The sequence below is a fragment of the Periplaneta americana genome, chromosome 6 (genome assembly GCF_040183065.1).
Source record: "Periplaneta americana isolate PAMFEO1 chromosome 6, P.americana_PAMFEO1_priV1, whole genome shotgun sequence".
In the NCBI taxonomy this organism is placed as follows: Eukaryota; Metazoa; Arthropoda; class Insecta; order Blattodea; family Blattidae; genus Periplaneta; species Periplaneta americana.
Window position 1 is genome coordinate 20,977,669 of NC_091122.1, and position 13,317 is coordinate 20,990,985.

The following is a 13,317-nucleotide window of genomic DNA, read 5'->3' on the forward strand; positions in this document are numbered from 1 at the left end:
CCTAGTTGCCTCATAAGTGGTGCCTTCTTGATATCACTTCTGAGGTTCAGACCTCTTTTCAGACAGTTGACTAAACAACAACAACAATAATAGGGGTGGATCTAATTACTTTAAATGCCCTGGCTATAGCGTTGCCCGTTTTCCACTGCCACGTTGCTACAGCTGACGACTGAAATTTGTAAGTTATATTTAGGTGTTTAATGGAAACTTGCCACTTTTATGACTGCGTTTCTGTTAAAACATGATCATAAATAACTTACTCTACCCTATTCTACGGAAAAACAACTGGACAATTTCATGAAATATGAAACCAAAATTTTAACACAAAATGTTGTTTTTTTTTTTTTTTCAAAATCGTGCGCAAATAAGCAAGGTGTAATTATACTTTTCTATTCGTCATATTTCTACGAATAGTATCAGAGAAGGAATGCAATACGTCCCCCTCCCATATTCTATATTCTTGCCTCGAATTTCCAAAGCCGGATCCGGAATAGATAGAGTCGGCTTTAAGCCGATTGAACCGATTTATACCAATCATACCCCGTATCTAAGGGGTCCTCAGACGCAAAGATACTATAGTTTCTTACAACCAACAAAACGTCTGTTGTATTTACAAATTTATTTATTGCCCTTTGGATTTTCCTGACACTCTTAGTAAATGTGGCATCAAGGGAAAGGAGATTTTAGCAGCTTAAACTGATCACTCAATCAATGTAGCAAGAAGTTTTTAACAGTTTGGTAATTATATCCATTGAATATGAAATTAACATGAAACTTAGACAAAATCCTAACAGTCTTTGCAGAGAAAAAAGCAATGAAGATAATTTTTTTCCAATTAAATGCAGTAACAGTAATAATATACTTTTTATTATTTATTCATATTAAGTGATATTTAGAATTAATATAAATAAAAAATATACTTATATAAATCATTTCGTAAAATCGTTGTTCTTAATTTTTCTACATTTTGATAAAAAAATAAATGTAATATTTTGGTCACATCATTTCTCAGTAAACATAACAGGAGATTTTCTAACTATATAGACTATCAAAAGATAATCAACATAGGTCTATTATTTTTTGCACGACATGTCTTTTTCGTTGTTACAGCAAACGGCCGCCAATATTAGAAGTTAATTTTACTGAATTCATTTTATTATATTATTTTCAAAATATACTATCTTGCAGAAAATACTGTACAATACACGTTTGCGAAATACATTACAAAATCTCGGAAATTGAAAAACTCGCTCTCCTCGGTTTTCAAACTTTTCCTCTTTTTTGAAAAAAAACACTATCCAATCTTGTATCGTAATATACTATTGTTTGGTTACTTGCACGCTTGCTTTCCATTAAATCACATACACTTTATAAAATACATATTTTTATTGATTTTCATTGTACACCGTGTCCGGGCTAGAGGTATCAAGAAATAATATTGTTCACCATTTATTAACAGAAGGATATTTTATTATATACTTCTACTGTATGTATGGCACAGGATGCAGAAAGTCTTCAAGATTTTATTTTTATAACAATGCTAGAAATCTACACAACAAAGCAAGAAAATTGAAGACAAAAACAAAAACAAAAAAGATACGATTTATCATTGCTATTTATGTCACGAATTGCTAACAGTTAACACTAATCATTCTAAGCGAACGTAAAATATGGACATAACAGCAAAAAGTGAAGTGCGTGCTGAATTTAAATCTGGTACCAGAGTTCGACGTCGATTTCGTCTAGAATTCAACACGGATCCACCTACTTTCTAAATCAATTTTGCAGTGGGATAGAACTCTTAAAGAGACAGGATACTTGATTCCACAAACAGGCAAACATCCCAAGAAAAAAATAACCGAAGAAACGATCGATCGTATACGAACTGCAATGAACCGGAGCCCAAGGAAGTCCATTAGATAGGCTAGTCACCAGTTTGAGATTCCCAAATCAACTGTTCATGACGTTCTCCATAAACGACTCAAACTACGTTGCATACAAGCTCCAGCTTCTTCACGGCATTCAGCCAAACGATAGAAGATTAAAATAAAATTTTGCGATTGAAATTCTGCAACACATTGACGAAAACTCTTTACATCTTGAGGAAGTGGTACTCAGTGATGAAGCTACATTCCATCTTTGTGGTAAAGTTAACCGCCATAACACCGTATATGGGGGTCCGAGAACCCTCGTGCTGAAGTGGAATATCAAAGACACACGGAAAAAATTAATGTTTGGATGGGGTTAATGCACACTGCAATTACTGGTCCATTCTTCTTCTTGGAGAAAACTGTGACTGGCCACAGTTACCTTGATATGCTAGAAAATTTCACTGTGCCCCAAATTCCCCTTGGATGAACACTTCAACAAGACGGTGCTCCACCACATTATTACCATGATGCCACCAGTTTCCTTCATATAAATTTTCCTTGTCGTTGGATTGGAAGAGGCGGACCCAAAGCATGGCCACCATGGTCTCCTGATCTGACTCCGTTGAATTTTTTCGCCTGGGGTTTCATCAAGGACTTTGTGTATCAACAACATCTAATCCAAAATTTGTTAAAATTGAGACAACGCATCAGGTTAGCAATTGACCGCATAATAATAATAATAATAATAATAATAATAATAATAATAATAAATAATAATAATAATAATAATAATAATAATAATAGTAATGAATTATTAAACTGGCAGAGTTAAGGCCATACGGCCTTCTCTAACACTCAACCAGGAGTAAAACTGTGTTACAAAGAACAAAGTACACTACAATTTTACACACAAAACTGAATAAGATAATAAAAATAAAATGTAAACAACAAGTAAGTAGAAATCAGACATAATATACCATAACATACAGAAAGAAAGAGAAAAGCACAATAAAATGTGAACAGCAGGTCAAATTAAATGAGACATACAAAGTATAAAGTATAAAAAATAAGACAATTAATAATAATAATAATAATAATAATAATAATAATAATGATAAAAATAAGAATAGTAGTAATAATAATGATAATAATAATAATAATATTAATAGTAATAATAAAATAGTGCAGTACAAAGCATACAATGAATACAATATTTTAAGTACACACAGTAAGGAAAATTATAAAGCATAACGCCTCAAATGTTGAAAAACACTTGGAGGAAATTGGAATATCGCTCGGACATTTGCAGAGCAACAAGAGGTGCTCACATTGAGATATACTGAACTGGACGTTAAACTTGAGTTTTATATAACATTAAAACAAATTTTCAGTTAATTACTCTTCGTGGTTGTCAGGTTTTCCTTTTATTTCTTGATACCTCTAGCCCGGACACGGTGTACGAGTATAATAAGATATAAGTATATAATACATTTTATTTACTGGCATAGATTTTGCAGGTATCTGTGAACATGCCCCCCTCCAAATATAGCTCCAATTGAGCCGGTCCTGTAGATATTGCACTTAGCCTTAAAAGTGGCCCATTCTATGAACTCAAATTCAATGGTTGTCATGGTAACGGCTAGATTTCCGAAATCGACTAAGTAAGTTGCTTTAACACAGACTGACCCTTTCAAACTTCATTCATTTTCATTGCTTATGAAAGAAGAGCAAAGGAGTAGGGAAATTTTTATTATTTTTGTTTGGAAGTTCAAGTGAAATATTTTTGTCATTGATGTAGATGCTGTACACGTTTTTTACTTTAAGTTTAAATAGTATTTCTTTTCAAAAATAGTGAGGTGTCTACGTGCTTTTGACTCACCCATTACTCCCCACTGTCGGCTTCTCTCGTGCCTAATGTTCACGCCATTATCGTGCATGAGTATTTATTTGACGTAATACCCTTATATTTGTCCTAACTATTTTTATTTTCAATGTAGCTATATATTTAGTACCTAAATTAATGTATTTACGTCAGTTGTTACCTCACACTTCGCAACATGCATAAGATTTTAAAGTTGCAGTTCATGGTGCATAACACTATCACCAGCAATGACAATCTGCTGGCATTCAAAGTAGTTTTTTTATTATCAGGTAAGAATTTGGTTATGGAAATTAATGCTATTATTCTGTGAGATATTCATACTGTAAGCAGGCATACAAGAAGGGAGATTGCATAATTAATTTTAAATATTTATAAATTCAGTTTTTGTTGTGTTATTTTCTGACTTAACAATTGTCTTCAATTATACACTTTAATGCTTTTGCATTATATTTGATCATCTGTTTATAATAAAGTGAACTTGGCGTCTGCATTTTATTTATATGTATTGTAGACTTGCTGCATGACCCTTTCGAACTTCCCCCTTTTCAACTGCATCTCAAAGAAAGAAGGAAAATGCGAGAGCATTTTTGTCACCTTTAATGGGAAGTACAACTCAAATAATTTAAGGGGCCACTATAGTGAAATAATGGTGAAAAATTAAGAAAATCCACTTAAAAAAATTATTTTTATTTTTTTTAGTAGGTTATTTTACGACGCTTTATCAACATCTTAGGTTATTTAGCGTCTGAATGAGATGGTGATAATGCCGGTGAAATGAGTCCGGGGTCCAGCACCGAAAGTTATCCAGTATTTGCTCGTATTGGGTTGAAGGAAAACCACGGAAAAACCTCAACCAGGTAACTTTCCCCGACCGGGAATTGAACCCGGGCCACTTGGTTTCGCGGCCAGACGCCCTAACCGTTACTCCACAGGTGTGGACTTAAAAATTTATTGTGGCACTATATTTAGACTGAGCTCAAAAAACTTATTAATTTATTCGCATAACTATTATCAAGCTTTGAGCCAATATGAACTAAACACTTTGAAAATTTCGACACAAGAGTCTTTTTAGTGACGTCAATATAAAATAATTAAAAATATAATTTCAAAACTATTACCCCTAATTTGGTACAAATGAAAGTATTTTAGACATGTTTATGTAGTTTAAAATTAATAAATTTTGAAACTATAAAACTTTAAGTTAAAACGTTAAAAGTGTTACAAATTTAAAAAAGGCAATATACCTTAATGACAGATGGGCTCGTTTCAACACGGTATGGTGTCTTCATCAGTGGCCTTCTAACTATAGTAATTTGAAGTTTCACACTTATAAGATCCAAAGGACACGAAAACTTACGGAGCAAGACAAAGTATTTTAGTATTCTAAGAATTATTGAACTTAATGAATATCCAGGCGGTGAATCTGTAAAGCTGTTGGGAATGTATATAGATTCCAAATTGAAATGGAATGATCATATTGCTTATGTTAGCAAAAGGTTATCCACAGTGATAGTTTTAATGGGAAGTCTGGTGGATAAAATTCCTCTGTATTTTATGCGAAATATTTATTTTGCTCTATTTGAAAGTATTTTTCGCTATGTTCTTTTTATTTATGAAAATAGTTCCTTTATAAATGAAATTTTTGTATTGCAAGAAGAAAGCTAGTTCCATTGTTACTTTTTCCTCCAATAATTTAATAAGAAATAACTTACAGTCCTAACCACCTATTTAAGAAAATAAGGAGGCAATTAAAGGACTAAATACAATCTCCGAAGGCTTGAACAATTTACAGTGGTCATTAAAATACTGACTGAAAAGTAAGTTGACGGCAGTGAAGACGGCTTCAGACTTAAGGCTCATTCACAATAAACCGGGAACGGAAACGACAACAAGAACGAGAACGGAAATAATGTTAAAATAAATGTATTTAAATGTGAGCATCCACAATAGTTAATTATGAACGTTCACATTTAAATACATTTATTTTAACAACATTTCTGTTCTCGTTGTCGTTTCCGTTCCCGGTTTATTGTGAACCAGCCTTAATGGTGTCCTCACACGCAGGCCGCTCGGGTGGGCCCATTGTACTACCCGGGATGGAATGGTCTGCATGCCCTAAGCCCCCCTGCGCGCCGTCTCCGAATTCCCCTACAGCCTACATGATCCATTTACCTTTTTACATAGATCTCACTGCGGTCCCTCAACCCCGGTCCCACGAGTTACCATGAGTACACTGGAGAGTCCACGGTGCATAAAACTACCACCAGCAACGAATGACCACATATCCATAGGGCCCAAGTTCGGTGGCAGCCCTCAGCGGACTCTACATCGGACAAGCCGGAAACATAGGAAAGAAACGGAGGTGATTATGAAAGAGGTGAAGTGTAAATATAATGAAGAAATGAATCCGAGGTCCAACGCTTCGATTTGTTGAGGGAAAACCTCGGAAAAAACCTCAATCAGGTAACTTGCCACAACCAGGATTTGAACACGGGCTCACTTGTTTCACGGTCAGACGTGCTAACCGTTACTCCACAGCGGTGGATGCTAGATGGCATACTGAAAACAGTGTCACTCAGGGCTGTCACAAGGTGATACTAGTGATCCGAGTACTACCGAATTTGGAACAATCGCAGTTTCTTTTTTAGTGAATGCTTCTATTGGACGTCGGAAACTTTCCAAAGTTTTAACAGTTTCTTATGTTAGAATTTGAAAATTCTAATTACGAAAAAAAAGCGCGAAAATTCGAGTTTTCGAATCACGAATCTTTTTCAGGATTCGAGGATTCAAATATCCCTTCGCTATTTTGGACTAAAGGAAGTGCAGCCAACTCAACGGAGCCGCCATTTTCGACTCAACAACTCACAGCTGCAGTGATATCCAGATAAAAAGTAAGGCCTATATGTCTCATCTACTTAGTAATTCTGTTTCGTTCTGAAAGTAAAACTGACACACTAGACCAGCAAGATACACTGAATTGTAGCTTTCACTTGCTTAATATGCATTAAGATAAAAACTAGAAGCTCCTGTATTTCTTGTTACTAAAAATAACTTAATAAACGTGTTTTTATTTTTAGTAACAGGGATTACAGTAGCGTTCGACGCTCGCCTTAGAGTTATAAAAAGAGAAAAAGCGGTTGTCCTTCTACGCCACCACAAGAATTGGGTTCTGGAATTTAACAGAGGAAGAGCGGAGACCAAAGATGAACACCGTGTTGGAAGACCTGTTTCTGTAAACACTCCACACAGTGTCGATGCCGTCTAATACAGGATCGACGAATTGTGCTGACACTGAAAATTTCCTACGAACGTGTCTTTCATACCGTACATCACGATTTAGCCATGGGAAAATTAACCCTTAAATGCCTGAACGACTATCAGAAACTACCTAAAGAAACATCAAAAGAATAGAAAGACTCTGGTTTTTCAAGCCTAAAGAAATTTCGGGTTCAAAAATCGGGAAGTAAAGTCCTCGCATCAGATTTTTTTTTGGGGGGGGGGGGGAAAGGCGGAATAATTATGATTCTTCTTAAATCTCCCTCCTTTTGTTATTTCTTTTTCCCTCCTTTTGATATTTCTTCTTCTTCACTTTTTTCTGAAAATTTCCTTCCTTCTCTTCTTTTTTCTTAAATATTCCCTCTTCTTCTTTCTTCTCCTCCTTCTTACGTTTCCCTTCTTCTTTTCTTTTTTCTTATATTTCTTCTTAAATATTCCTTTCTTCTCTTTCTTCATAAATTTCTATTTCTTCTCCTCTCATTTCTTGATTTTCTTCTTAAAATTTCTCTCCTTTTTGTTCTTAAATTGTTTGTCCCCTTCATTCTATTTCTTTTTTTCTGTTTCTTTCGCTTTTGTCATTTTCCTATTCGTATTCTTCTCTATCTTCTTATTCTTAATTCTTATTGATGTGTTTTGTAACCCTGACACTGAAATAATAACACGTCAACGCAAAGCTAGACAATGAAGATTAGTTTTCTAGTATTCTTTGTCGGTATGATGTAAGGCCGCAGTACGAGACAATATGGGATAAAAACAAAATAACATCGCAATGACTCCTATAGGAAAGGAATTCACTGGGAATCAACACCGTATACATTGCTCTAGTAGACAAAGAAATAATTCTCTTTGCTAAATCTATTAACGGTATTCAGCACGCAGAAAGTTTTTAAATTAAGCCTATGTTCTAAAACAGGTGCTATCATCTATCATTTTCACGATATAGCCGAAAATTATACAGCAAATTGCATAGACCAGTGTGGAACACTTAGGTACTTCAAAGAAATTGGGACAACAATATGTAGGCACAATTTACAAAACCAAGGAAGAACATGAATGTAAAAAATTTACTTTTTATTGAAATAAAACTTGAGTTTTTCTATATATTTACAGCTATATAGAGGAAGTATTAAAATATGGAATACCATTTTGTTTTTGTTTTTGTTTTTTTTTTTTGAACCCAGGCCTACATATAAAATTTGAGTTTTTCTATATATTTACAGCTATATAGAGGAAGTATTAAAATATGGAATACCATTTCGTTTTTGTTTTTTTTTTGAACCCAGGCCTACATGTTTTCAATACTGAACGTGAAGTATCGTTCTATTTATTGCTGAATGTCCCTGTGAATGGTACACCGGACTTAGAAGTTCGTACGATGTTATGAAATGTTTGAAAAAAATAATTTACTCAAAATCTAACATATTCCCTTCATAAAAATGGAGGTACAAATATGGAATACTATTAACAAGCTACAAGATTACCAAAATTGCAAAGTCAAAACGACCTGCTCTAAAGGTGCGTACACACTTAGCGAACGAACAACGAACGAATGGTGAAGCAAAACTTCGTTGTTCGTTCGCTGTTTGAAGCGACGTACAAATCATCAGCAAATTGTCAGAAAACATTCACATTCGCTGATTGTCCGCTATAAAGGCAGACGAAAATATAATTATAGCAAGTGCAGGCCTGTTTCATAAACACAGTAATAATATTAAGTAATAGTATTACAGTCATGAAAACAATTTTATTAACCGACTAAATTCTGTTTCATAAACGTTTTGCACGAGTCATAAAATACGTACAGTAGCCAGATGATTTGAGGTTAAGGCTGACAAACATAACCAAGTTGGTCTGCACTCTACAGCTATTTATATTATTCTCTCTGTTAACAGTTGTTGAATGAAATAAGTTTTGAAGTACTATCTTTAATAGCAACAACAGAGTAAATCGTAATATGTGTGAAGGTTTGGGAGACAATTTATTTCACATAAGATTGTAAATCACTGCAACTCGAAGTTATTGTTTCTGTTATTTGATTCAGTTGATTTACGAGTAAAAGAAATAAGATGATAAATATAAAATATTGTGAACAAATATTTATCATTCCTAATTTTTCACGTCTGTGCTGTTGTAAATTTGCAATTCCAAAAACAGTGTATCAGTGACAGAAGCGTGTGTGTGCGCGCGCGTGTGTAAAATTTGCACCTCGTTATCTAAAGAAGTACCATATGAAAATGTTAAGCAGTGAAAACTTTTGATGACAATATTGTAGCAGCCTTAAGGACAGTGTTAACGACAGGGTTAGTGGACCCTGCAAAGCGTCTTATGTAAGATATTTCAAGTTCCGTTATAATTCGGAATACTGCGCAAGTACTTATATAAAAAGGCTTAAAAATTATTGGTGCAAGCGTAAATAAATACACATAAAAATTACTCTTACCAAAAATAAATAAGTAATGCAATAACGACATAAGTACTTACGCGGTGAAGTCGTTCCTAGAAAATATCGTGTTCGAGTTTGAAGGTGTGGATGTTGTAGAAGATTAATGTTATGACGAAATTAATAAAAATACTGAAATTGTCTTAATGAGTTTTTATTGCTGATTATGTTGAAGTAATATTTTCAAGAAGTTACCTGACTATACAAAATGCAAATATGTTCTAATTAGAGATTGTGATGTGGAATTGTAGATACGGTACCTATAAATCTCGTAAGTTAATTTTAGTTTATGCCCTCAATAGCGGTGGTTTAAAGTAGTCCATATATTTTGTAATAGATCTACTTGTTGATATATGACTGCAAAAGATTTTGGCTCACCAAGATCTTCACAATGTTAATTAGTGAATAGTATATAGATTCAGGTTGTCACAAGTATACATTGAAAAAATATTTCAATAGGTACAGAAAATATTAATATTACTGTATTTTGTGATGTAAATGTTCCATAGGCATATATTTCTGAACAATTATTATAATTTAAAAAATGACGAGAAAGGAGGGAAAAACGTTAAGTTCAATCATTCAAATAACATAAAATAATGTAAAATATACAGTAATTACTTTCTAACAGTTCTATACTGTAATTGAATTTCATTTAGGTTTCATCCTTTCCAATTGTTCCTCTTTTACAATTAGATAAGATAGTTTTCAATTTCAGCCTGGTCCACCTACATTGACGCCTATGACAGTTTGTAAGTATTTGTAAGTATGGAGAGGGACTTTGTTAGTAATTCATTTTGTCTCTGATGCTTTTTAAAATGGGGAAAAGACGTGACAATAACTTGAAGAAACAGAGTTTTTTCCGAAAAGTTCTCGAATTGAAAGGTCAACTATTTCATTATATTCGTAACTTTCTTGCATATGATTGTAGGATATTCGTTGTCTAAAATTTCTTGGAATTCGGACAAACACTCCCTCTTCATCACTATTTGAGTCAGAATTATCCATTTAAAATATTTTCGTGGGTTTATCTTCAAAATCTAACCTTACATTGGCATTTACTTTTTACAAAATATTAAACTATTACTTAAAATACAATCATGGAACTAACGTTAATATTATTAATAAATTTAATGATCTTTGCTGCTTTATAAAACACTTTAGTAATATTATTATTTATTTTAGTAATAATATGAGCGTTTACAGTAATAAATAATATTATTAACTTTTATTTTTATGAAACAGAACAGTAATAATATTACTTAATGTTATTACCTTTTTAGTAATGGTTTTAAATTATTACTTTTATGAAATAGGCCCCAGGGGAAAGTTTCAGTACACGGATACCTCACTGACAATAATTATCTTAAAATACTAAAAAGAGAGATTTGTCTGTGTTTGTCTTGTGCGCATCATGCTTACGAAAAGACACTTTTCAGTGCCAATAATTTATTTTGTGGTCACAAGGTTGGAACTTTGTTTTTTCTGGGCGTGAATTTGTCCAAAACATATGTTTATACGCGAACCAAGTTGACTCGTACACTTCATCACTTCCCATTCCAGTTCTTTTTGTGAACTTCTGTCTTTCCCTCCGGAATGATGTCAGTAGGGATTCAATTTTCAATTTTCTTTTTGACTTCTGCTCCCTACAATAAACAAAAAACATGTATCCACTGAAAATAAATAAACAAAAATAATTTTCAAATTTTGCACGTGTTTGACTCGCCTATCTTGCAGCTGAACATCTTCCCAATAGGTTCCCAAACATCATGTTTTCTTACTTTATTGTGGTAAGTAGGATACTTGGGATTCCATGAAGTTTCCTGTTCCCTATATGCATTAATAAGATTTATAACAGCGTCTTCCGTCCACTCCAGTTTCGACATCCTGTGAAATTGAACTAAGCGCTGCGTTCTGCTACGAACTACAAGCTAGTGGCAAATCCCGTCCACAACGAATACCAACTTCCTTTGATGTACCGACAAGCGACGGATCACTTCCGAAGGCAAACGAAACGATCGGTTTGCCTTTGCTGCGACGTACACACGTACCGATTTCAATCAACGAATGCAATCGTCTGTCGTTCGTTCGTTGTTCGTTCGCTAAGTGTGTACGCACCTTAAGGAAAGCACGGAACAAGCATTCAGCATCTTCATTAGAAGGTGTTTTACCAACCGTAATACTGAATCCAGATGAATCGTCTCTCACGTCTTTTCTCGAACTTGTTTTATGGGTTCTTGCATTGCCTTTTCATTCCACTGTTTTCCAAGTTTGTTGAAAAGTGAACTGCGCTCGGATGTGAGTTCGATTCCCGCTTGGACTGGATAGATATTTTTCGAGATTTTCCCCAACCGTAGAATTTTTGGCCTCAGCTTGCCAAATAACATCTTTCTATCACCAATTCCATCGACACTAAATAATCCAGTAGTTGATACAACGTCGTTAAAACCAACTAAATTTAAAATAAAAAAGCCTCGTACGTTAAATAGAGCTTATATAACAATACAAAAATAACATTAAAACCAGACAGAAAGAAACTGCAAACAATGCAAGGTTAAATAAGTAGTCTATAATTTCTCCTCCAAGCTGTTTAAATATACAGAGTGAACCGAAAGTAATGTCATTAATTTCAGAGGGTTATTCTTTGAGAGATTTTGAAACAAAATAGTTTAATACAATTTTGCTCGCTTTTGTTTCATTTTCGAGAAAAAAGAAATTGTTTTATATGGAACATTTCATAGCGTGTTTTGGAAAAGCCATTGATTTAATTTCCAATATACACAGCCAATTTAAGAGAGTAGTGTATTATGGTAGTAAGTGATTGAAATAATTTAAGTTTCTATCCTTTAAATGTGCAAAAATATGATCTGAACAAATGTAACTTTTCGTTCTGAAATGGAATTTTAAAATGTTACATTTGTCCACCACCAAAAGTGTTGCTACGAATCTTCCAGACAAACAGTCACTGCCAGACTAGATCCATCTAGTATTAATACAATCTATTAACCAGGTCACAGATTTTTTTTCATATAAATATTACAATCTGCAAGTCACTTAATGACAGTAATAACTTTTACTATATGAAAACGTTTAAATAATACATTAGTAAATTAGTTATGGCGTAAGTTAATGCATGTCAGTAATTAAAAACAGGTGTATTTATCAAATTATATCATCAAACCATTTTATTACTTTTCATGCCAAAAATTATCATGTTAACATCTCAAAAACAAAAACAACAAAATATACAATAGCCTTTAGTACATTACTGTTGTATTGCTGTTTATACATATGTTTTGCTTGCATGAATTCCCCTTAATAACTTCCGATTACCAAGAAGCAAATCATGTAATTCTTTACAAGTAATATTCAAATTACATTTTGTTATTATAATGTATTTCAGTGTTTCTGGCTTTAGCCGATATTTTTCGTCTGTCCACAGAAAATATCCTCTGTTGGGGCATTTGTAGCAGGGAGACACAAGGAAAATTCTATTAAAGTAGCTACATTTCTAAATGCAATGTTTTTCTCTTCAAACTCAAATAGGCTACTTCTACCCACCTCAAATGCGTAGATATAATCTGTATTCCATTCTTTAACTTTACTGACTGCTATTATATTCTCTGACATTCGAAATTTCATCAATAAGAGTTGTATCAATTTAATCAAAAAGGGCTATCTCATATATTTCTTTCGCTGTGTACTTAACCAAAAAATCTAAGGACTTCTGTATGTCATTCCACTAAAACACAGAATTAAGACCTGCCCAATTCAACACACTTACTTTAGAAAATTGAGAGGTCCATTGATCTAAATATTGTAGACAAGTTGAGTAGAATATTGCAACA

The 13,317-nt window shown here is 33.5% G+C and overlaps 1 long non-coding RNA gene across 1 annotated transcript in view; it reads right to left on the reverse strand.

Annotated features, from left to right (window-relative positions):
- The window catches only part of LOC138701146 (uncharacterized), a 228,951-nt gene that overhangs the window by 57,670 nt on the left and 157,964 nt on the right, over window positions 1-13,317 (reverse strand). The window lies entirely within an intron of this gene.